The sequence below is a fragment of the Canis lupus genome, chromosome 1, assembly GCF_048164855.1.
Source record: "Canis lupus baileyi chromosome 1, mCanLup2.hap1, whole genome shotgun sequence".
NCBI lineage: Eukaryota > Metazoa > Chordata > Mammalia > Carnivora > Canidae > Canis > Canis lupus.
Window position 1 is genome coordinate 58,966,635 of NC_132838.1, and position 26,387 is coordinate 58,993,021.

The following is a 26,387-nucleotide window of genomic DNA, read 5'->3' on the forward strand; positions in this document are numbered from 1 at the left end:
AGACTTATTTTATAGAAACTAGGGATTTAGGATTAATGGTCATATTAGGACTATTTCTTCACAACCTTTATAACCATGAACAAGTTAAGGTGACCAGAATTCCAGTGAGTCTTCTTTTTTAATCCAATCTGCAGAATCTAGGAATAAATGATAAACTTGAAGGGATTTCTTCTAGCTCTAACAAGATAAACTAACTCCAACAAATCTTGACATTGCTTTGGATTTTACTTTGTCATGTGCAGTTAGTTTGTGTATCTACTTCCAAGACCTTGCTGGATGGTGCAGGTTACACTGTAGACATTATTTGCACAGATTCTGCTAGTTTAAATCCTGTCTCTGCTGCTATTAGATCTTTAACATGGACAAACTGCTTAATAGCTCCACACCCCAGTTTCATTTTCTGTAAAAATAAGAATAATAATACTAATACATACATAGAGTCATTATTAGGAACAGACTAGTTATGCTAATAAGCTCTTAAAATTGTGTTTACCACATACATTTACTTAATAAATGTTAGGTCTTAGTGTTTAGAAGCAGCCACATATTTTTTTTTTTTCGGGCTGTTAGGATATCACTGTATTCCCCCAGACTAGCAATTTATCAAACATATTGTATGTGTACATGACACATTGTGATACTGTGATTTATAATATGAAATATTATAAATTAATATCTGGCCCAGAGCTCCTAAATACCCTGGAATTTCCTAAGTGAAGAAAGGGATAAAGAAGCCTTTTGTTATGTTAATGAGGTGACTTTTGACCATACCTATGGTTAAGGACAGGTTGGCAGTGGAGCCAACCCTGTGATCAGAGATTTGAACTTTCAGGCCCACACCCAATGATGGGGAAGGTGAGAGAGACTGGAGGTTGGGTTCAATCCAACTCTGAGTTAATCAAACATGGCCAGTGAGTTAATCAATCATGCCTTTTTTGGAAGTCTCCATGAAAACCTCAAAGGATAGGTTAGGAGAGCTTCCCTTTGGTAAATGCATGGACATTGGGAGAGAGTCACACTCTCGGAGAACATGGAAGCTCTGGATCCTTTCCCCATGTCTTGCCCTATGCAGCTCTTCTATCTGGCTGTTCCTGACTTATGCTTTTATAACAAACCAGTAATCTAGTTAAATTGTTTCTCTGAGTTCTGTGAGCTGCTCTAGCAAATTAAGCACACCCAAGGATGAGGTCATGGAAATCTTTAATTTATAGCAGGTTAGTCAGAAGAAGCACAGATCACCTGAGCTTATGACTGACGTCTCAAGTGTATTCGTATGTGTGGTGGAGGACAGTCTTCTAGCTCTGAGCCTTTAACCTGTGGAATCTGATGCTATCTATCTTCAGGGTAGGTTGGGGTCAGAATGGAGTTGAATCCTTGGATGTCCTATTGATGTTGGAGAATTGCTTAGTTCTTCTATGTGTGGGGAACTCCTCCCGACCCCTGCCACACATCGGAATTGGACTCAGAACACCAAAAAGATAAGCACTCAGTAAATTTTTATTGAATGGCTGCATGCATGATATTTGAAAATTCCTTATTACTTAGGTCTGCACTGAAGTGAAATTTAATTTGGACTCCGAGTAGCATAAAGTCAAACAAAAATGCCTTTCAACTCTGTAGCAAAGCAGAAGCTTGCTGTGATTGTGAAAATTCAGAAGGGTGTTCTGGAACCTCTGAGTTCAACATTAATATAACTTTTTAATGCTGAGGCAAATGTCCGGCTTAACCGAAGACAGATTGATTCACATACCTGCTTCTGCATCGTTCAGTGGCAAGATTTGCAGTGGGTGCTTGTAAGAGAATGAGAGGGAAAAAGGCAAATCACGTTTTAGTGTGATTATGAAAATACCTTTGAATGTGTGGACCTCCTGAAAGGACTGTAGGTACTCCCAAAGGCCCCCAGACCACGCTGTGAGGTTACTTGACAAAACAGAAAATGTGATTAGCGTAACTACATTGTAAGTGCCTTTCTCAAATTTAGAGCCCTCTAGCTGGGAATGTCAGTTAAGCTTTGGCCTGGGGTTGGTAGGAAGCATCCCAGGAAGTCTGGCAGTGTTGTTGAAATAAAGGTAGGTATAGCATCTAGAGTCTTGAGAAATTATTTTCACTTTAATATGATCTTCCCACTAATTGTGTATCTCTAGACACACTAGTTGTGTATCTCAGTCTGTCAGCCAAATGTGATTTTTCTGTAGTAAGGTTGCAATAAGGAATCCCCAAATCAGAGTGATGGGAAGTGTTGTCTTTCCTAGTAGATAGTATCATTTCAATGGAAAGACGAATGCATTCTGTCCCACGTGTGCTTTGTACTGTGCTGAACGTGTCATAGTCTCTGTTCTAAGTGATCTTTAATAATTTGATTCTGTTCCCAGCCTAATAAGTTGGTTTTATCATGTTTCTTTTTAAGGTACTGATTTATCAGTCTTTAAATTAAGAATTTACAGCAGTGACTATCTTCTCTCACTTCAGAAAGGCTTGGCTCCTTTTTGGGACATTTTTCCATGTGAGCACAATTGAGTGTATTTGCCCCCAAGGGAATTCTCATGTGCTCCGCTCTGATAAGCCTCACAAGTCATGGCAGCAGTACAAGAGAACATTCATGTTGCTTCATGCATTTTGAGACAAGGTGACTCTCTATGGAATGTCAAGCACTTTCCTATACAAATGCCTTGCATGTTGAAAGCCTAAAATAATCAGGAATTCTGGGATGATTTTACTTCGAGGAGTATGGTATCTATCTGTCTGGTAGCACAATTGTGTGTTTTCTCCCATGGTAGATAATCCAGTAGAATCTTTTTCAGTTCCAAATGTATTTTTAAAATTTCATCCTGTGCTCACAAGAGGGCGCTAATTCATATTCATGCCTAAAGTGGTAACAATAAATTTACTGAAATCTTTTATGGTCAAACTGGAGAAATCTTGGGCACAAGAAAACTGCTAGTTGGCTTCTTTTTCTTTTAGCAGAATAATTTCAAATTTTACAAATCTTAGGAAAATATTTGCTACATATCAAAAGAAAAAATGCAACATGTCACATACTTGTCAGAAAAATTGCAAACTCAGTTTTGAGGGGAAAATTAATTTAGGGAGTAAAGATTTTGGTTTTTTGTTCAGTTGTAATTCTTGTTCCTTTTTTTATTGTACTGTTGTCATGACAGTAAATAATGGTAGTACTTATGATAATCTATAAATATAAACCTACAAATACAAGTATTTAAATAAATGCTGAGGTGTGTGGGCTTAAGCCTCATGCATATTCTTAGATTAATCCATATTTCTGTTTTCTTTGTTATAGTAAAACAAATCTTTTTAGCTAAAGCTAGTTCTCATTTTTTTCCTGATTGACAAAGAAGTACATATTTATTGTAGAAGCCTCAGAAAATATAAGAAGAAAATTTAAAAGGAAACAACAATTACTCTTAATTTCACATGATTAATCATAGTTGATATTTTGGTTTATTTCCTTCTCTTTTCATATATGATTGTGATAATGCTATATATGGAGATATAAACAGTTTTGTGTGCTACTTTGTAAAGCTTAATGTTGTATCAGTTATTTTCAAGGGCCATTTAAATTGCTTTAGGTGCAGTTTTAATGACCAGTACTCTGAGGCACCCAGGTGGCCCAGTGGTTGAGCATCTGCCTTTGGCTCAGGTCATGATCCTGGGATCCTGGGATCGAGTCCCGCATCAGGGTCCCCTCAGGGAACCTGCTTCTCCCTCTTCCTATGTCTCTGCCTCTCTCTCTGTGTCTCTCATGAATAAATAAATAAAATCTTTTAAAAAATGACCAGTATTCCATTTTAATTATTATCCCATTAATAAACACATATACTCTTTTTTTCTACTATAAATAATAGTATGATATCTTTGTTCATAAATTGTTGAAAATATACTTGATGATTTCCTTAGGATAGATTCCTACCAGTGGGATTCTTAGGTGGAAGAATGTGATCATTTTTAAGGCCTTTGACATATACTGCTGAATAACTTTCTAGAAAGGTTTTCACCAGTTTATACCATAGGAGAGTATCTAATGCTCACAAATCACCATTAATGTTGAACATTTTAATTTAAAAAAATAGCTAATTTGATAGGTGAAAATGTTAGCTAATGGTTAATATAATTAGGATTTCCTTGATTGCTAGAGAACTTAACTATTTTCTGTTATTCACTAGCCATTTTTGTTTCTTTTTCTAGGAGTTATCTTTTCATGACTTTCGTTCATTTTCCTACATGGTGTGTAAGATTTTCCTGTCTTCACCTGCTGTGTTTGGGGTATTTCCTAGTTTATACTTTACCATTTAATTGCTGATACACATACACAGTAGAGCAGTTTTAAGGTTTGATGCGTTTAAATCTTTTGGAGACCCATATGGTTTCTGTCTCTGATTTTCTTTCAATGTGTAGAATATTCAGAGAATTCTATATCAACATATTTTTTTTATGATAGAGAAAAGTTTTCAGAGGCTGTGACTTTTATTTTAGCTTTATTTGTTAAAAGATTTACAGGAGAAACAAGCAGCTAAAGTAGTAAATATTGAGAAGAAAAAAATACGTAATTTATTATTGTGTTAACTTAAGAATAGATTAGAATTTTACTTGAGTTTTAGGAAGATTTTGCTCCATATTACCTCATAGCTTTTCCTGGGAGGCTAATAAAAGCATTCATTATAGTCTTCCTCATTTTTCTTGTATGATAGGAAAATGACTTCACCTCAAGCCCTTTTTTATTTCACAGCTTCTTTTAAAGTGTTGGTTGCGTCATCTAAAGGTGCCAAGTCACCAGTAACTTTAGTGAGTTACTTGTCACTAAGATTTTTGTTGTTTTATGAGGCACAGTGCCTGGAATGTAATAAGTGCTTGGAGGTATTTGTGGAGTGAATGAATAAATGAATGATTTCATATTTCTTATTTTTTCAGAATAAATTCATTGTTTTATCTCTTTAGGTGTACTTACTTAGATTGAACTTGATTTTTTGGTTCCGTTGGGTTTATTTTCTCTTCCCCAAGCATTAAAAGAGGAACCTCATTTTTTCATGCTTTAGACATACCCAATAACAGACATAAAGGCCTAGCTCCTCTTAGGTTCCATTTCTAAGACATGTGCCTATGGAGAATGAGTCCTGTTCTCTCTTGCTCTCTGTCTGCCTGTCTCCCCCTCCAGTTTGCCAACATACCCTACCTTGCCAGATGACCAAATGTTGGGGGCGGGGGCATGTCCCAGAAGCCAGCTCTGCTTTACCCAGCGTTTCTCTTCTGGATGGATTAGCTGCTCCTTTCCATCTGCATCATGATGAGCAATGATGCCTGCAATTTTAGGATTATTTTCTACAGTAGTACATACTTGCTTCTGACAAAGATTTGAACTTCTCCCCTCACAGGATTTTCTTCTCAGGCCCTCTCCTTTGTCTCCCATCTCAGTTCAGACCTTGGTCATCTCACCTTGGATAGAACCTGTGGCATCTTGGCAAGAGAGCTGAACACTATGCTTTTTGTTTGTTTGTTTGTTTGTTTGTTTTAAGATTTTATTTATTTATTCATGAGAGACACACAAAGAGAGGCAGAGACATAGGCAGAGGGAGAAGCAGTCTTCCTACAGGGAGCCTGATATGAAACTTGATCCCAGGACCCTGGGATCATGACCTGAGCCAAAGGCAGACACTCAACCACTGGGCCACCCAGGTGCCCCCCAATACCATGCTTTTAGCAGAATTCTTCTCCTGTGACAACTCACTACTGGACTCTTCTATAAGAAACCTGTCTCGTTGGGGTGTTATGGAACCGGGTCTCCACTGTCACTCTCATCTTAGGCCCTCTTTCTCACTAAGGCTTCATTTCCCTCATTTGAGGTTGCCAGACTTAGCAAATAAAAACACAAGATCCCTATGAAATTTGAATTTCAGATAAACAAAGATTACTTTTTTCCCCGTGTAAGTATGTTCCATGCCATATTTGGGACATACATATACTCCATAAGGTGTAAAAAGGGTGTCCTACGTTTTATCTGGCAGTCCCGCCCTCTTTCTGTCGCTCATTTCATGGCTCCTTTTACCTCTTCCTGGGTCTGGAGGTGGAGCTCTGCCCCATTCACCGTACCTCCTGTTTGTACACCTCTCAACCTGGTCCCCACTCTGGCTTGCCTTGACCTCTTCCCTGCACACCTGGTGTTATTAATTCTTCTACATAAGGTGCATACATTTGTTTCGGTTTACTCTGTGCTTATTGTCCGACTCACTTATATATCAGTTGATGCTCTTGTGGTCAGGCTAGGTGGAAGGCCACCTGAGAGCAGAAGCCCCACTCACTCATGCCCGGGACTCAACTCCTTTCTCAGCATCGTCTCCCTCGTCAACAGGCTCCAACTGTTTCCAATTCCAAAAGCTGGCTGTGGAACCGGGACTCAGGTCACTAAGTTCTACATTGTGCAGGCCATAAAAGTCACAACCTTCCATTACCCTAGGAGAAGATTTCCTTATGAGGCACGTGTTAGTTCCTGGTCCCTTGAAAACTGTTAAGATTTTATTGGGTGTGTAGAGCAGATAGCAGCAGATACAGCTTAAGGATTGGTTCCACCTCACAGTGCTTTTCTTCTTTCTTTTTTTTTTTTTTTTTTTTTTGCTTTTCTTCTTTCTAATAGAACTAGATGTCGGATGCATTCATTTCACCTATCTGCATCTAGAAAGTATTAATAGCTCTCTTTCTTTCACTAACACAGCTTGTTCTCTAGCAATCAGCATGCTGGTGTGTTCCCAATCCTGCTGTGTCCTGCCTTTACACCAAAAAGAGAAAATCTTTTTTAAATTACTCTTTTTGAAGCGCAGAGGCATTAAAATTCTATTATGATTTCTATTCTTTTCTTAGGCTCTTAGCACAAGGTCACATGCGAGGGTCTGTGGTAGAACAGAAGAGAATCCAGCTCTGTCTCCGTGGGCACGTGCTGCGTGATCATCATTTTGTGGTCCTTTAACTTGTAGCCAGTGAATCCAGCTGATGCAGTTTCCAGCATTGGAGTCTTTTGTTTCCCAGCATGATGGGATGATGGAGCTTCTCGTCCATCTCGGCGGGAACGTTTGATTCATGTTTCTCTTAGCTCTGGCAGCAAAAAATTACTGATCAGGATTTTTTTCCCCCTTCACAGTGGTAACAAGTTGCTGTTAGCACAGTTCTGGAACTCTTTCTACCCCTGGGTTGACACTGGGGTTTAAGATCCTTTTTCACTTTCCAGATGGGTTTCTGTTTGTGCATGTGTATGGCAGCTATGGAGCCAATTGCCCTCCATACTTGTCCAAAACCTCACACATGTGTGCGTTTGTAGTGGCAAGGCCGTGTCTCTCTGTGACACACTCTCGCCATCTTTGTTGATTTTAAAACAACGTGTAAGGGAAGCATCAGAAATACCTGCATGACTAAACCTTCCCACCAAGGAAGGGAAGCATCAGAAATACCTGCATGACTAAACCTTCCTACCAAGGTGCGGCTGGTCGGATGGACTGGATGGCCTCCCAGCCCCCTGCTAAGTCTGGGATTCTTCATTAAAGAAATATGGGAGACCGTGGGAGTTGCAGGCACCCTTGATCATTCTAAATATTAGGAGAGTCTATAATGAAGAGTGCCTGCTTATTGCCATGTCATGAGACCCTGATGACCTTGTGGAATTACAAGAACTGGGTTGAGGAGTGCCTGGGTGGCTCAGCCAGTTAAGCATCTGCTATTGGCTCAGATCATGATCCCAGGGTTCTGGGATTGAGCCCCATGCGGGCTCCCTGCTCAAGTGGGAGCCTGCTTCTCCCTCTCCCTCTGCCCTTCCCCCCACTCATATGCTCTCACTCTGCTTTCAAATAAAATCTTTTTTTTTTTTTAATTAAAGAACTGAGTCGAACATCTAGTTCTAATGTTGTGTATGTTGAGGTGTCTAATTCAACAATTGTATACACCTCAGTAGAGGATTTCCATTTTCTAGAAATATCACAAATGGGATTCAGGAAAAAAAGCAAAGGTGGAACAGAGAGAAATTTGTTTCTGTTTTCCTTCCTTTCCTGATCAGACAGTTGTTGAATATACCCTCGGCCTGGTACTATGTTGGTTGTTGTCCCTCTGGCTTTAGGGAGCTCAAGGTTTAAAAAGGTGATACACATGAAAAAAAAAAATCAGAGTACATTGTAGTAAAAGGCTGACTAGAAATATTTACAGAGTGTCAAATGAGTACTGAAGGGTCCATCACTTAATGATGCATGGGGGCCATTTGGTTTTTCAAAGTTGGTGACATTTGAGTTGAACCTTGATGGAAGAGAAAAAGTTCAGCAGGTTGACCTAGAGGATATTCAAGGTTGTAGGAGGGATATGAATGAAGACACAGGGACAGGTGAGGAGTTTAGAGTTATCCCGTGGTAACAGGAAAGCCTAGATGATTGTGGCAAAAGAAAAGCGATAAAGGGACAGCACCACTCCTGAATTCTGGAAACAAAAGAAGATAGAAAGACTAGTTGTGGCTATGCTAAAAGCATAGAGGCCATGGCAGCGAGAAAAGAGAAGAGGTAAATTTGAGACAGCTTTGGTTGAGAGGAAGAGGAGGAGGTGCCCCAGTTCAACGTAGCCAGATGTTTTGAGTTGCCATTAAGTAAGATAGGAAACGGAGGATGAGAAGGTTTGGAAGAAGGGGAAGGAAGTGTATTTGTCCTGTTTGGCTGTGTTGAGTAAACAGTGGAACATCCAGATGGAGATACTGGAAGTACCCACCTGGAGTGCCTGAGAGAGGCGGTGCTGCAGGTAGAGGTATGGTCTTTATAAGAGCACAGGTGATGGCTGGAGCTGCAGCATCAGAGGACAGCTGCCAGAGACCATGAAATGTGTAAAACTGAGAACAGGATCCTTTGAACACTGAAGGCAGGGAAGGGAGTAAGAGAAAGACTACAGGAAAGGCTCCCATCTGGGTGGTGGTAACGTTGCATGAAGAGGGGTGGGGGTGGGGGGCTGAAGTGTGTGGGCTCCCAGCTTGACTTAGCAGTGATGAAAAAGAAAATAGGCTACCTGAAGTGGATGATGGTTAATGGTTATTGATTTATTTTAAGAATCTCACCTTAAGATTTATATTTTCTAAACTTTGCTAAAGAATGTGACAGTGGTTGGATAAACGTTTATATGTTCACACTACCACCGGATACTACTCTCTTATAACTCCAACCCGTAGAGTAGTTGTCAGTATTGGTTTTACTTTGCTTTCTTTTGTTTTTTCTTTTTCTCAAAGAGGTAATTTTTTAGGGCAGGTAGGACTTTCTGGTGTCTGTGCTGCCTGATGGGTGTAAAGGATACTGGCGTGGGTCTGTCAAGTTATGCATTGCATTATCTGCATTTATCAGACTCACAGCTCTGGGTTCATGCTTTTAAAGATATAACAAAATACCAGATTCATATGTAAGCTGTGAACTGTTGCAATCCCTAAGTGTATTTTCCCAATTTTATATTTATAATATATTTATTTGAGGTTTCTGTTTTCTTTGTGAATAGCCTTTTCTGATATCTTTTCATATTAACATCATCTGTCTCTTAAAAGTCAGATACAAGGAAGTTATTCTGATCCTAACTTTACATGGAGAGTTCCCGACATATATTTCTTACGAGCTTTGTCTTCTGAGATGATGAGTATCTTGAAAGTTACTGAAATGCAAAATGTAGGATAGGAGACCAAAAAGTCAATATTTAATGAAGATTTGGATTAGCATTGAAATCTTCATCTTCAAGAAATAAAAACTCCTATGATTTTAGGAAATGACAAGGTCTTTCTTTCTGGTCTTCACTCTCCTACACATAAACATTATAAAAATAAGAAGAGCAGAAACTATTTCAGTTTTTCTTGACCACAGCACCCAAAATATTAGCCATAGTGAATAATGTGAAATAATGATCTGACATTAAATTGGAACAGAATTCACATATGGATGGACAAAGGGAACCTCTGAGGAACTGACCTGAGAATAGGTTTCTCTCTGATTGGAAGGTGTTCTCAGTTGGCAGCATTATATGAATGTTACCAATATGAACTTCTCAGAAGGGAGAGCAATGGGGATGTGGTCTAGTGCTTGGGGGTACTAATGCTCAAAGAGAATGAATATGGAACTGAGACAAAAACTGATTTAAAAAATGAGCAAGGTAAACATCCCAACTCTGGGACATTACCTGGGAGACACTCTACAAATACATTCATTAACTTTTCTGCATCTTCAGGCTCTTCACTACATGATCTTAATTATCCAGCATTACCCCCTTATTGAGGTGGTGGCATTTAAATTTCACCTCTTCTCCATCTACCTACTTTTCTTGATTCCATTCATTAAACTGGAGAAGCCTGGACTGGGATGCTTGGTTTAAAAGAAATGAAACTATAATTTTTCCCCTAGCTGTCCTTCTGTCAGCAGACTTATCATTGGTCTCAGAGGGCAGCCAGCAATGGCGTGGTAAGAAATGAGTCTAAGACCTTGAAAACCAATCCCAAGCACATGTTTTTTGATAAGCGGCTGGTGCTCAGTCCTTTCTAGATGAAGAATTGTCAGTTTTTAATTACAAGTGAACTGCGCTCATCCAACATGGGAAAGCGCCTTTAAAAGTGGATTTCCGGGATCCCTGGGTGGCGCAGCGGTTTGGCGCCTGCCTTCGGCCTAGGGCGCGATCCTGGAGACCCGGGATCGAATCCCACATCGGGCTCCCAGTGCATGGAGCCTGCTTCTCCCTCTGCCTGTTTCTCTGCCTCTCTCTCTCTCTCTCTCTCTATGACTATCATAAATAAATAAAAAAAAATTAAAAAAAAAAAGTGGATTTCCTTAAGTCCCAATTGGTTACTCGGTTCACCTGCTATAGGAAATTCAGAAGCAGTCATAAATCCAGGCCATGCTTTTTAGATAGGCAAGGAACTTTTTTTCTGGTCCATAAAACTTTTAGCATTCTGACCTCCTGAACTAGAACTAGAAAGGTCTTTAAAGATAAAATAGTTAAAGCCCATTTATTGTAGAGATGAAAAGGCAAAGCAGAATGGGTTATTTCTATGTTTAATTAAAATCCATATTGATCCCTTATTTCTGTCCACGACTGGTCTGATTTTTTGAATGTCAGATAGGTAGGTGCGTCTAAACTTGGGAGTCAGGGGTGCCATCTGGAATGGACTAGCCAATGTAGGAGGCTGCGCTGGGAAGATGGGGCTTCTCTGCTCCTTCTTGAACCCTCGAAGCAGGTGTATTCTCTTATCTCATGAGAAACATCCAAAATTCCTGTTCTAATCTGCCCTCCAACTACAATTCCTATCTCAGGAATAAAAAGTAACAAAATTTACTCCAAAAACCACTTCTTTATCTATTTCACAGTAATGCTATCCCTCCCCTGGTTTCAGTTATTGTTATTATTGGCAATACGAATAATGATTTTCCAGGTTTTCTGGGAGGCAGGCTCACTGCCTATTTTTGTACGAGCCACAGGCCAAAAATCATTTTTACATTTTGACATGGTTGAAAAAAATTAAAATAATTATAGCTCGTGATATATGAAAATGACGTCAAGTTCCAATTTTAGTGTCCAGAAGTGAAGTTGTAGAGCATGGCCACGCCCATCTGTTTGCACATTGTCTGAGGACGCTACCGCAGCAGAATCGAGTAGTTGCTGTAAACACTGGCTTACCTGCCAACCTGAAAATGTTTACCATCTGGTCCTGTTCAGAAAAACTTGGCCAACCTCTATAGCACATACTCTACATATGGTAGCTCACTTAATCCGCGTTAACAATGCCACTCAGTATGCACCTTTATTGTTCCCTTTCTACGGATGAGTAAACTGAGGCTCGAAAGGATGTGAGTTGACCAGAGTGACAGAGCTGTGAGAGTGACCCATGCCTGTCTGATGTGGAAGGGTAGCCCTTTGCCCTACACCCAGTTGCCTCCACTGTTGACTAACAACTCAGTCCTTTTTATAACCATGTTGCTGTCTTCACTGCTTCTTGATTCTATCTTCACTAAATTGAAGAGTCAATGAATGCACACTTAACGCTAAGGCACAGTAGAGCCAAGCATAATATAGATCACATTTTTAAAAAAGATTTTATTTACTTATGAGAGACAGAGAGAGCAAGGGGAGGAACCGAGGGAAAGGAACAAGCAGACTCTAGGCTGACTGCAGAGCCCGACGTGGGATGCGATCCCACAACCCTGAGATCATGACTTGAGCCAAAACCAAGAGTGGGACACTTAACTGAATGAGCCCCTATAGATCACAATTTGCTAAATCTTTCCCTTAAGTGAATAAGGAATCCATCAAATTCTGCAGTTGACTGAGCCATTGGAAGAACATATGTCAGAATAAAAATAATGTGTTTTCTCCCCAACCTCTCGGTACGTATTGATGAACTTCCTGAGTAAATGGTGAGCCAACAAACTGATGTGAGTATAGGCTAGAATTCAAAGAGCAGTTGAACCACAGGAAGAGTAGATCATGAGTAAAAGTAGTGCTTTGAATTTTATGCCTGTGTGACTTGAGCTTTTTAAATGAGCCCTGATTGTAATCATTTGGGTTTCTCTATTTTTGATGGTAGTGCTTAGCTAAAAACAAACATGAGACAAATCACAATTCGCTTGTAATGGGCACATGGAGGGAGAAAGTGTTTCAGAAACACTATCTGAATTTATAATTCAACTTGTATGCAGAGATGTTTGTCACGTAGAAAAATGCAACAATTAAAAAGTCATTATATTATACATTTCAAATTGGAATATCTCCGGGTGTTCATTAAACAGTGCAAAAGAACATCTGAGGCCATTGAATACCTGTATTTGAGTAGCATAAATGTCTCTCTCTATATATACTCTTAAGCCATATGTTCCATATGTTAAAATATCTTCAAAGAAACTGAATAGTACCTCTATCCATTGACTCCTTTCCTTTTGACTTTCAAGGCTTTCAATTAGTGAACAAAGAAAATGGTTCATAAAATTACCTCAGTGTTGGAATGCCTGGGTGGCTCAGTAGGTTAAGCATCTGCCTTTGGCTCAGGTCATGATCCCAGGGTGCTGAGATCAAGTCCCACATCAAGCTCCCTGCCCAGCAGGGAGTCTGCTTCTCCCTCTGCTCATGCTCTCTCTGTCTCTCTCTCACTTGCTTACTCTCTCTCTCTCAAATAAATAAGTAAAAATTTTTTAAATTACTTTAATTTTTTTTTTCTTAATGCATCTTTAAATTTGTAGGAAAATTAAAGCCAACGTGCCTGCACTTATATGAGGCATCTGTCTTAAAGTTAGGTTTCCTTTGTTTGGAAGGTGCAGTTGCAGAAATATCACTAGCTTGAATGAAAAGGGAAATTTATTGTAAGCATGGACATGATCCAGGGCTAGCTCATGAAAACCAAAGACAGTGTGGAAGGGCAATACAAAGGACTGGGCAGGGCTAGAAATGTTTGAAGGCAGGTGGCTGTGTTGTGGTCTCATTCTCCCCCTGTCAAGCCACATGGTCTCTTGTATCAGATTCTTTCTAGTGGCCACTTTAGGCTTCTCTTTTTGCAGACCAGTCTTTTCTGCGTCTCCATTCATATTTTGGAATATGGCCTTTCCATAGCCACCAGAGACTAACCAGTGTCCCAGTTCCTATTCCTAGGAGACAAAATCTGTTGGACTTAGCTTGGCTGTGGGACCATTCAGTTGTGGCCAGGGATACAGGTTTCATGGTTTATTTATTTATTTATTTATTTATTTATTTATTTATTTATTAGATTTTATTTATTCATGAGAGACACAGGGAGAAAGAGAAGCAGAGACACAGGCAGAAGGAGAAGCAGGCTCCATGTGGGGAACCTGATGTGGGGTTTGATCCCGGGTCTCCAGGATCACACCCTGGGCTGAAGGCAGGTGCTAAACCGCTGAGCCCCCCAGGGATCCCAGGTATCATAGTTTAAACAGGACCATCAGCATCCATTCTTAGGCTGAGGAGAATTTTCAGGAAACTGGGCTGAGTCTCAGAAATGTATCTACTACTTATCCCAATTGCCCATGTCAGACCAAAAATAATGGACTGCTTATTTATTACCTTTACTATTTCTTGCTTAACTCTGAAGGGCTTGCTGAGATTATATTTGTGTATTTTTTTTTTTGTATGTTCTGTTTATTTTCTACAAGTGCTCGAGTCTGCTGGGATGTTGGGCTGTTTGAAGCTGAATGTTAGAAAAGCTTGCTGATTGCTGTTCCTGGTCACATCTACCACTTGGCTTCGGAGGGCAATCTGCCTCTGTATGGCTGACCCCAACTCTGCATAGCATGTCTGATCTTCCAACTTCACTAGTGGGAAATTGTTAGTGTTTCCCTTCCGCCCTGGAGAGTTTTGAAAGATGAGGAATCTCTATTTTTACCCCATTTTATTTAAAGATGACAAAAAAGGTCAAATATTTCTAAGGTGCCATTGCTCTCCAGAAGCTCTGAAGAGCTTTTGTTCTTCACAACCATGGCGGCTTTTACTATTGGGGATGATTTCCAGCAGCCTGTGTTGGACCTCTTATGCTCAATTTAGGTCCTCACCTACTCTACTACATAGCAGACAATACATCATGTGCTGCGGAGACAGACACACAAAGCATTGATTCTCACAGTTAAGTAGGTATAGAGATTTAAAAAAATATACAGGGTCCCAAGGAGCACCAAGGAAGGGCATTCAGATGAACGTCTGGGTCTGAAGTGAGGTTTCTTGAGAAAGTCCTATTAAAGAGCAAAACTGTGTCCCATGCTTAACTACTTTCTCAGTTTCAGTTTCTTCCTATTCTAGGGAACACAACTTGTACATCGGAGCCATATGTATATGTGGGTCTGTTTCTGGGTCCTATGCATTCATCTGTCTCTGCTTATGTCCATATTGTCTTAAGTATTGCAACTTTTTTTTTAATTTATTTTTTATTGGTGTTCAATTTACTAACATACAGAATAACCCCCGTGCCCGTCACCCATTCACTCCCACCCCCCGCCCTCCTCCCCTTCCACCACCCCTGGTTCGTTTCCCAGAGTTAGCAGTCTTTACGTTCTGTCTCCCTGATATTTCCCACACATTTCTTCCCCCTTCCCTTATATTCCCTTTCACTATTATTTATATTCCCCAAATGAATGAGAACATATAATGTTTGTCCTTCTCCGACTGGCTTACTTCACTCAGCATGATACCCTCCAGTTCCATCCACGTTGAAGCAAATGGTGGGTATTTGTCATTTCTAATAGCTGAGTAATATTCCATTGTATACAGTATTGCAACTTTTAAAAAAGATTTTATTTATTTTATTTGAGAGAGAGAGGGAAAGAGAGAGATAGTATAAGCGAGGGGCAGGGAGAGGGAGAAGCAGGGAGACTGTCGTGGGACTTTATCCCTGGACCCTGGGATCATGATCTGAACCAAAGGCGGATGCTTAACCCACTGAGCCACCCAGGGGCCCCAGTATTGCAACTTTATAGCATGTTTGCTCTCAAGGAATGTCTCAGCTTTCTTGTTCTGAAACAAGAAAGCTCCTTTCTCATGCTCCTCCTCATGCTTTCTCATGCTCCTCCTCCTTCATTTGCATATCAGTTTTAGAATCAGCCTTTCGCTTTCCACCAAGAATTCTAGTGGGATTTTGACTGGGATTGCTTTGAATCTGTAACTCAATTTTGAAGAACCAATGCCTTTACAGTATTGTCTTCCAATTCATTTAGTCTTTTAAAAAGTTTTCAATGAAGTTATGTTATTTTTAGCGGTAGGGTCTTGGATACATTTCATTAGATTTATTCTTAAATATTTAATGGTTTTGATATTATCATAAATGGTATTTTTGTTAAACTTTATTTCCTATCTGCTGCCAGTATAGACATAAAACTCATTATTTTGTATTTCGATCTGTAGTGACCTTGATGCATTCATTCATTAATTCTGTTTCTAAGTAGATTCTTTTGGATTTTCCACATCCACAAGAGATGTCTTCCAGTGCAATTCAAGACATCCAGCCTATCTCTCTGCATGGATTTAGGATTTTATCAGAGCTTTGAATTTGAGCTTATTTCATTTTTCATTTCAGTCTCTCAAGCAAGGCATCACAAAGCCTGCTTAAAAATAGAGTGGGAGTAGGGTAAAAGAGAAAAGGTATGAATCTAAAAAGAACAAAGTCAAATTAATACTCCATTAATTATTGTGCCCTGCAGATATAAGCCCCTTGGATAGTAAAGTACCATTCTCTCCCAGAAATATAGTTTAAGCTTGTGAATCATTTTCTGCCAAAACATTTCTCTAAAACACATCATTTTATGTCTTTTAAGTAACTAAAAATTTTCATTGGCTATACAAATTTTTAAGTTCTGCAGTCCAAGCAGTACACTTTCTAAAGCTGGGGAAAAAAAACACTTTTCTTTCAGGTGACTTGAAGCTCAGGGTGCACAGTCAGAGCCCACTGGTGGCGGGAATTCAGAAAGGAATGGTCAGGCTGTCCATCTCCATAGAGAGGAGAACCCTGCAAGGCTCCATTCCTCCTCTCAGGACAGTCAGGAAGACACACATCATTCCCCCAGAGCTCCCTGAAGCCAGGAATCACGTTGGCTTGATGACTGCGGAGTTCCCAGCCCCTAGCAAAGTACAGGGCACAGCAGGTGCCCCAGCAGTTTATTAAGTGAATGACCAAGGTGAAGGACAATGAGTATCTTGTGTGTGAATCACTCAGAGCTACAATATTATTTTATCCCCAGGTGGGAGGCAAGATGGTGGGTTTTCTATTTGTTGTCATTTCATATCTGACCCAGGGCAGCAAGACAATCTAGGCTGATAGAATATCATAATCCATTCTCTGTTTCTTAATTTAGTACACAGCAGAAGTTTAAGGATAGAACCCTAGAAGACCTCACTTAAGAAAAACCAGTAGGGAAATCTAATTAGAATAAAGTGAAACTCAAATATCCCAGCTCTATTTGTGACTGTGCAGAGTTAAATAACAGAATTCTCAGCCCTAGAGCCTCAACTGGGCTGAGGCTTCTTTCAAGAGAAGCACTGGATGTGAAAATTGTTTCAGTGATATTATTTGGGGATCAGAGATGTATCTATCAACAACAGTCTCCAGTTGGACTGTAGCTCGGATTTCCTTTATGATACAGAGAGATGTGCCAGCGCAAAGGGTTTCCCTTGGAAGAAATAAATACTGTAGCTTTGTAATGCGGAATAAAGTTGGTTTCTTTCTTTTTTTAAAATTTTAATTCCAGTATAATTGACATATGGTGTTAAATTAGTTTCAGGGAAACAAAGTTGGTTTCCTTCTATTTATTATCAAAGTCCTCTTTAAGGCCAAGAGGTGGAGGAAATGAAGAGTTAGTTTTAAATGGCGACAGGTTGAGTGTGGGAAGATGAAAAGTTTCTGGAGATGGGTAGCAGTGATTGTTGTGTGACCATGTGAATATATTTACTGAATTGTAAACTTGAAAATGGTTAAAGGGTGCCTGGATGGCTCAGTTGTTGAGTGTCTGACTCTTGGTTTAGGGTTCTGAGATGGAGCCCCTTGTCAAGCTCCACACTCAGAGGGGAGTCTGCTTGGATTTCTCTCTTTCCCCCTGCCCCTCCCCACCATTTCCATTCTCTCTCTCTCTTTCTCAGTCTCAAATCAATAAATAAATCTTAAAAAAATAAAATAAAATAAATTCTTAAAAATGGTTAAGATGATAAATTTTATGTTGCATATATTTTACCGCAACAAAAATGTCCTATTTTGTGAGTTTCTGGAGGAGATTTCTGGATATTTCGAGGCACTTAATACTATCTCTGTAGCAAGATGGGCAGTAAAAGAGTTCTTACTATACAAGTAGCTGATGTGGACCAAAGTCCTAGGTGATTCATGGTTAGTGACCTCTCATAGGTCATCTCTGGAGGGGTCACTGCATCCAGGGACCCACTCTCTCTACCCCCCTCCCCAACCCCAGCAACTCCAGCGTGGCTTTGTGGTAAATAACCAGCCTCTGTCTCTAGACAGAACAGTTACAGGAACAGCATCCTTGTACCATTTTTAGCTGAACACAGTTTATTCATTTTCCTGTCCCCAAGCGGGAGACCTTCTCTGTACTGTCAAACCATGCACTGTGCTTTCTGAAAGACTGTCAGCAGCGGGGGATGTGCTTTCCACTTGTAGCCTGTCAGATCATTTGGGATTCCTCTGCATGTAGAGTGGCATTTCTGAGGAAAAAAGGCCTCCTATTCAAAATAAGTTTTGGTCTGATTGTCACATGTAGTTTTTATTTTGAGGAGATTTTTATCTCAGGCATTTAATTTGGGGACATTCTGAGGCCTCTTTGCTTTTATTAGAGGGGTTTAAAAAATGGAAATTGGATTGTAATTTCTGACCTTACAAATGACTTGCATTTTTTTTGTTAATTAAAAATTAAAAAGAAAAACTCATAAGTACAGTATTTAAAAACTAGGTATCCTAAACTGGGAACAATTACTAAACTTAATGTTGGGTTTAATTCATTTCCTCGGTGACTATGGATACAGGTTTGTAGTGGTTTATAGGTAGAATGAAGTAAAGCAATAAATATTAAGGGCACTAACAAAGCTTCTGTATGCTTTAAGGAAAGGAAAGGAACAGTGACGATGACTAGAACAAAACTTTTAACTTGATTTTCTTGCAAAGCTTCCATTAGAAACATTGAGTTCATTGGCCTGACAAATGACAGTGGTTTTCCATTTTACAAGCCATTTTGTTCTACTTGTTGTGGCAGTGTTTTTTTTTCTTTTTTTTTTTAAATTTTTCATAGCAGAGTTGAGTCCAATTTAGCATATAATTGTGACAGGGAAGCTCTTGTATTTGGGGTTTTCTTTCTGCCTGAGTATCTGATTCAGAGTGGCAGCTGATAGTTATAATTTCCCTTGGTTAGAAATGGTTAAGTGGATAGCTTCCATTTTTGGGGCACTTGAATTATTTAAGAACATTTTGTTTAAGCCATCAGGTGAGATTCTTTCTCCCAAGTACCTCTACTGATAGATATTTAGTGAAGGACTAGAATTTTGAATCATACAGTTTGGAGTCAGGATTATTTTGTCTAGAAAGTAACAAAATGTACATATTAAAGGTACTTCTGGATTATTCTAGAAGTCACTAGGAAGTATGAATAGTCTTATAAGTGTCTCACGCTTGGGTGAGTTTGTGCCATATGCTTCTTCTCTCCCCTTGGGGTGAAATGTCTTCTTTAGTTTATTCAGCAGTAAATTTCCAGTACAAGTCACTAGGTAACAGAAGAAGTATATTATTTCAATAATTTTAAAATTCAGAAAAGAAATAGGACATTTTGGTGTAGGAAATAGTGCAGCTATGACTTGCTTGGATTTACATCCCATTTGGAGTTTACAGAGGGATTGTGTGTATATCAGCTCACTGGTTCTTCAAATTAATCTGTGAGTAAGTGCCTACTGTGTGCTGAGCTCTGCTGGGCATCAGAGGACATATAAAAGAAGATGAAGAGATAGCTTTTGTCCTTTTAAAACCTGTGTTCTTGCTTTTCACGGAGAGTTAGAAGCTAGTGACATTAATAGAAGAGAGTTACACGAGGGCAGGGTCTGGAAGCCCAGACCAAGCTGGGGTAGCTGTGCCTGTATATTAGCTGAAGTTGGGGTGTCCGTCCCAACCACCCAGTCTGCTGGTGGTTCTGCTCTACGTCTTCAAAAATGACCAGGACTTGGGAGCACTTGGGTGTCTCAGTAGTTGAGTGTCTGCCTTCGGCTCAGATTGGAATCCTGGGATCTTGGGATCCAGTCATGCATCAGGCTCCCTGCAGGGACCCTTCTCCTTCTGCCTATGTCTTTGCCTCTCTCTGTGTCTCTCATGAATAAATAACTAAAATCTTAAAAAAAAATAACTAGGACTTGGTGAGATTTGGTCAACTTGTGGGTGTTATTGATATTGTCCCCCAAATATAAAAAATAGAGTATAAAGTTATCAAGTAAATGGTTTGGTGACTCAATTAATTTTTTTCTGATTATAAAATTAGGTGGACATTCTAATTGTAGACACGATTGAAAATGTAGGAAAATATAAGGAGGAAAATAAAAATCATTTGTAACTAGGACCAGATCAAGACATTCAGGGCAAATCAAGACATTAGCAAAGAAGAGAAGAATAAAGTCCCTTCAATACATGTTTGTATTTCAAAGTGAAAATGCTACTAAACCGTGCAGTAAATATAAGGAAGTCCAACCATGTTCTGATTTTTCTCATAACTAATTCATTGCTTTTTCTTTTTTAATCATGAAGTTCTTTCAGAAAAAAAAAAAAATTGTTGCTTTTGCTTTGCTGGTGCCCTAGTCCTCCTGCTAGCCCTCCCTCCTATAACCCCAAAATAATACCTCTTCTTAGTTTCATGTATATTCTTCTAGAATTTTCTTATATAGATACAAGCAAATTTTATACTTAAGTTTGGGTACTGAACATGTAGTTTTAAAAATTTTGAGTTTTCACTTACTACATCATAAGGCTATTTTCATGCCATTAAGAAATCTCTGAAGACACTTTCAGTGTCTGAGCCATAGCTATATTTAACCAGTCTGTGAATGTTTCTGGTTTTATATGCTTAAATAAAGTTCTATGAACAGCTTGCTACATACATTTTTTAATCCATCTCTGATTTTTATTAGTTGCCTGGATCCGGTTTATGTGTCTGCCAGCAAATCTGTCTTGGTACCCTTAACAATCCAGAGTGGTATTATTTTTAAAAGGAATAATAAACAACTTTTCCCATTTGATAGAAAAAAAATAGTATCTTTTATCTTACACTTATTTGATTAGTAAGCAGAATAAATTTTTGCATGTATTTACAGGCTGTTTTAAAATTTGTCTATGTCTATTGACCATTTTTCTCTCACGACATCAAAAATTTTAGAAGAATTATGTGAAGGATACAAAACTTTGGAAGATATTTGTTGGAAATATTTTATCTCTGTTTTCTTTGCCTTTTAATTTAATGGCATATTTAGTATAGAAAGATTTAAGTTAATTTGGCTAAATATATCATTATGGTCTTCTGAATTTGTTCATTATTTAGAAAACCCTTCCTCGTCCTAAGGACTGATATCCGAGTAGATATTTTTTCTAGGCTTAATGTTTTTTCCCTCTTTTTAACTTCTTGTACATCTTCTGACTAATATTTTGCACAAAGTATTTTTTATTTCTATCAGTGATACGACATCATTGTATTTGAAACGTTAAATTCTTGAGTTTGGGAGTTGAGAGAGAATGATCCAAAATGGCAACCCAATGAGTCATCATTCCTAGTCTTCTTATTAATATTCTGAAATCTTCTTCTGTATATGAAGCAGGTGTGAACAAGGCAACCACACCTTAACTTTTCCTCTTCCTTTCCCCTTTCTTTGCATTTATATCCCTCATTGCCTCTTCTCTTCCCCTAATTATGTGATGAAAACAAAATCTATCTTCTTTCTTCTCTGCTAGAAACCTGTGAAGACCTGGTCACAGAGAAGTCAAAGTTAGAAATCTGATTACTTTGCACATAATATGCCTTTCTGATGGGCAGAAATTACTCACTTTTGTAGCTGAGATATTTGCTATTTAGCTCTACTTATTTTCTGGTGAGAGAGATTTTTTTTCCATGGGCTGGCTTAAAGTTTTGTGGTTTTTTTTTTTTTTTTTTTTTTTTTTTTTTTTAATGCATGCAACCAAGAGGCCATCAGAAGTGAAAGATTTTTAAAGCTAGAATGGTGCAGAGTAAAATTCAATTTCTTATTTTGAGATTAATTGATAGTCTTTCTAGGAGTCATCTGTGTTTCTGAAGAGTATTTTAGTTTCATTAGCTTGATCCCTCTACAATCTATATCAGAAAGATTAGAATTTTTGCAGATGGCAGTGGGCCATGCTTCATTTCTGGTCAAATCACATCATAATGATACCACTTATTCATCCATAAAAGCTTGTGGAAGTGCACTGAACATCTGCACATAATGCAGCCATTCATGCAAAGAAAGCCGAGGACCCTGTTTATCACAAGGGATCTGCGAGCTTTCTCTTCCTGTTCAGTCTGTCTCAGGAGTTTCAACTGTCCTGGGAGAGAAGTGCCAACAGCCCATTAGCCTGATGAGCCAATCCATAGAAACATGCTCTCTGTGCCCTCGCAGATGCCTGGCCAGAGCTGGGACGCAGCCAATATGCATTTCGTTCTGGACCCCATCAGCATCATCTTCCTTCTTTATCCCTTTACTCCCCAAACACTGACTGCTTGGACATATGGCTTCCTATGGTAATGTTTAGTGTTAATCATCCGTTCTGCATAAACTTAGCCAAAACAAATTTGAAATTTTTGAGATTAGCGCAATTCCTTAAACAGATGCTGTTACAGAAGTACTAGTTCAGGGATCCCTGGGTGGCGCAGCGGTTTGGCGCCTGCCTTTGGCCCAGGGCGCGATCCTGGAGACCCGGGATCGAATCCCACATCGGGCTCCCGGTGCATGGAGCCTGCTTCTTCCTCTGCCTGTGTCTCTACCTCTCTCTCTCTCTCTGTGACTATCATAAATAAATAAAAATTAAAAAAAAATTAAAAAAAAGAAGTACTAGTTCAATGCAAAGCATAATAATAGTTCTCTATCTTATTAAATGGATCTGCTTGCTGTAAATATGCTTTCATTTGTCCAGTTAATTGATTTTTATTGAGCAGATACTGTGTACCAGGTAATATGGATATAGCAGTGAATGAGGAAGAAGTTGTTTTATATCCTCCAGTATAATTCAAGTACAAGAAAAGACTCTCGACTAATCCTTTGAGAACTTTTCTTTATTATTTGCTGAGAGAACAGTTCAGCTTTTAAGCTTTCACCTGTTTGTAATTATTGCATAATTTAGATCAGAGCCTTAGGAAAAATCTGGAAATCTGAGAAGTGTCCCTTCTGACAGTGTCTTGAACTCATTCAGTTTTAAATAGCTTTCTTGTTTTCGTAACTGAAATGTATTTTACATTGACCCATAACACACTCCCTAATCCATGTTTGTTGTAAATAATGGTGATGCAGTGGGTAGGTATTTACAGTTCTAGGATAAGTCCAAATGTAAGTGTATTAGTTTTTGTTTAAATCCAAGCATATTTGACACATACCATTATATTAATTTCAAGCATATAATGTATTCATTTTCTATTGCTGCTGTAAGAAATTATCATAAATTTAGTGGCTTAAAAACAACATAAATATGTTCTTTCACACTTCTGTGGGTTAGAAGTCTGAGTAGACTTGTCCAGTTTCTCTGCACTGGGTTTCATGAAGCAAAGATTAAGATGTCAAACGGCCTGACTCTTGTCTGGAGGAGCTATGCTTATTCAGATTTTTGGCAGAATTCCGTGACTGTGGTTGTAGGACTGAGGTCCCAGTTTCTCTTCCTCTCTCAGCTCTCAAAGACCACCTGCCTCCCTTGTCACATTTTTTGCTTCCATCTTCAAACCAGCAATCTTGTATCTTTTGCAACTTTACATTTTTAATCTCTCTGACTTTCCCTTCTGCTGCATCTTTCTCATTCCAGCCAGAGAAAGCTCTCTTAAAGACTCATGTGGTTAGATTGGTTCTACCTGGACAATCCAGGATAATCTCCCAATTTCAAAACCTGTATTAATTTCATCTAGAAAGTCCCTTTTTTCCCATGTAATACAACATTTTGATGGGTTCCAGGGATTAGGATATGAACATATTTGTGGAGCCATTTTGCCTTCTACAGCTTTCGAGGACCTCCTCGGAAGAACTCTTTTTGACTGTTCAGATCCTCACCACAGTGCTCTGAGATGGGTACTATGTAGCCCACTTTTGTAGGTGAGGAAGCTGAAGTTCAGAGAGGGAGGGTACTTGCTTAAAGCCTTGCAACTATTAATGTTGCCATTGGAATTTGAATTCTGTCTCCAAAGCTACTGTGTTTCATCTGTGAAAATAAAGTAGTGTAAAATATTTTTGATTCATCATGTACTTGTCCATTGATATAATTAAATGATTTGGTAAAGGGAAACTTCATTAGAATGTTTTGGACTCTGCAAAAAGCTAAGATGGATGAGAAGACATATGCGTCTTCTTGAATAATTTCTGCATCAGACATTTACATTTCTTGTTTTTTTTTTTTCAATTTTCAGGCAAACCATTAATACAACTTAAAACATTATTATGGAATGAATACTAATGCCTTGCCAGTGGTATATTTGTCTTCTTAGTAGATGGTCTAGTCTGTAAGTCAAATTTGATAACATCAGCACTCTTTGAATTAGTACACTTTGAATGTAGCACCTGTGACATTTTACCTAATGTGGGAGTCGGCTAGGCAGTATTTCCAACTCTCCAGCCTCCTCCAGCCTGAGATTCCTTTCACAACTAGGATATAACAGTGTCACAGAATTTGCTATTTTTTTCAAGGCAGTTGTGTTTACCAGTGGATAGCTTTAATAGTCATTTATTTTTTCATGAAATAAAAATCTTGCTTCTGCCCTTTTCCACCACTGATCTTTATTATGAAGTTTGGGAAAAATTTCTGAGATAGTTCCCATTAGGAAGACAATCAGACAAATATATCCAAATGTTTTGCTAAATACCAGTGATGGCCTTTGGGAATTTCATTCAAATTCAGTTCATTGAGGGTAAGGGTGTTGTCTTGTGTACCCAGTATGTAGGGGTTGACACGTGGAAGTGCTAAATAAATATTTATTAAATGAATGAAGTGACAGAGGGATGATGATTTACATTTTTCACATATACCAAGGGGAAATATATTTAAGTTCTGTTTAAGAAATGAGCAGATACCTTTTATTTGGACATTTTGATAGATTGGGTGGATTGCATTGTATAGAAAGAGTGTATGTAATTTTTATTTTTCACAAAAGGAGACAACTTATTGTTGAATAAATTTTAAAAGAAATAAAACCTCAGTAGGGGGGATTCCTTAATGCCATGTCCTATATGTAGAGAAACAAGTGTCCTCCATGGCTAAGGCAACATTGCAAAGACTAGTGTGGACATTTATAGTGTATGAATAATCGCCTGTTCGACATGATTTTTTCTGAAATCCCCATAGGTAAAAACATGAAAACTCTACACTTATACTTTTTAAATGAAAATTCAAAGAAAACATTGCAGTGTTAAGATTCTACAATGATTTTAGCATGGATTTTTGAAACCCAACGGCATTAGAGTAGTGCAAAAGCAAACATTTGCACGATTGTGCTAAATAAGAAGAATTTCTTTTTTTCCAGTTTAAATAATGGCTTTTCCAGATCTTATTAGACCATGTCTCAGGTGACTATTTGGTATGAGAGACAATGTCTAGACACATGCAGAAACTTAACCTTTTTCATGATGTGAGAATTTTCAAACCGTCTGGAAGAAAAGTCATAAGAGTTAAGAAAAAAGTAATATCAGAAATAAGATACCCAAAATTATTTTTGAGAACTTCAAACAAATTTGGCAGCCGTTCCTACAACTCTAGACATGCTATTATTAGATCAGTTTTATATTTTCCAGTAATGTATGCATTTTGGAGGTTGCTTCATCTCTTTGCACCATAGCTGTGAAGCCAGTCTTAAACATTGTTGACATTTCTGCACACAATATCCAGATTCTGCTAGTAAATCAACTAGCAGACATACTGCAAACGAATTTGCTTAGGACACAGAACCATGGTGAAATGCAATGAGGTTGTCTGCAATTAGGTTTGGTTATAAAATTATCCATGGAATTTCAGTGTAAAATAGAGTAGGATACATGTATGATCTTTCAAGGCTCCACCACATTAAAATTCCCTTTGCTGTGGGATGACTAAGTCCCTGTATGTGTGAGAAGGTTAAGATAGCTCTTCCAATAAACCCAGAATAATGAAGCCCCCCTCCAAAAATAACAAAAAGAAGATTGTTATATGGTCCCAAATTCCGTAGACTTAGTTAATTCTGTAGTTACCATGGTAATGTCATGGAATGCACAGGCCCAGGTGCAGGAAGTTCCTGTTGGTCCTGGACCTTGCTCCTGTGGCAACCTACAGGCTCTGGTGTCTGGATGGGTTTCATCCATGAGGGTGAGTGATTCAGGTGGATTGTCCTTCATGTGGTGCTATCCCACTTAGAGGTCTGGGCCCTGGTGTGCCTCTCTTTATTCTGGGTATGAGCTATGGGCATGCTGTTCAGATGTTGAGACAGAATCATAGAGAGAGAAAATCTAAATAACTCAGTTTTCTCATCTGTAAAATGGAGGTAATCACAGTGCCTATCCCATGAAGATGAAATGAATTAATACATGTAAATCCCTGAAGTTATGCTTCATGCCTAACTTTATATTAATGATTTTACATTTTTTTCTTAAAGAAGGCACTCCAAGTTGTATAAAGCATCAGGTCCCACAGAATCTGGATCTGCCTTGCCTGG

At 38.8% G+C, this 26,387-nt stretch overlaps 1 protein-coding gene across 3 annotated transcripts in view; it reads left to right on the forward strand.

Moving 5' to 3' along the window:
- The window catches only part of SLC35F1 (solute carrier family 35 member F1), a 390,852-nt gene that overhangs the window by 59,176 nt on the left and 305,289 nt on the right, over positions 1–26,387 (forward strand). The window contains exon 1 of one of the 3 annotated variants that reach the window (XM_072831675.1): positions 25,931–26,041. The exons of 1 other annotated variant lie outside the window; for it this stretch is intronic. The gene's annotated coding sequence lies outside the window, so the exon portion shown is untranslated. Of the gene's footprint in view, positions 1–25,930; positions 26,042–26,387 lie in introns of those variants that run through there. One more of the 3 variants, XM_072831682.1, reaches the window with a different exon arrangement.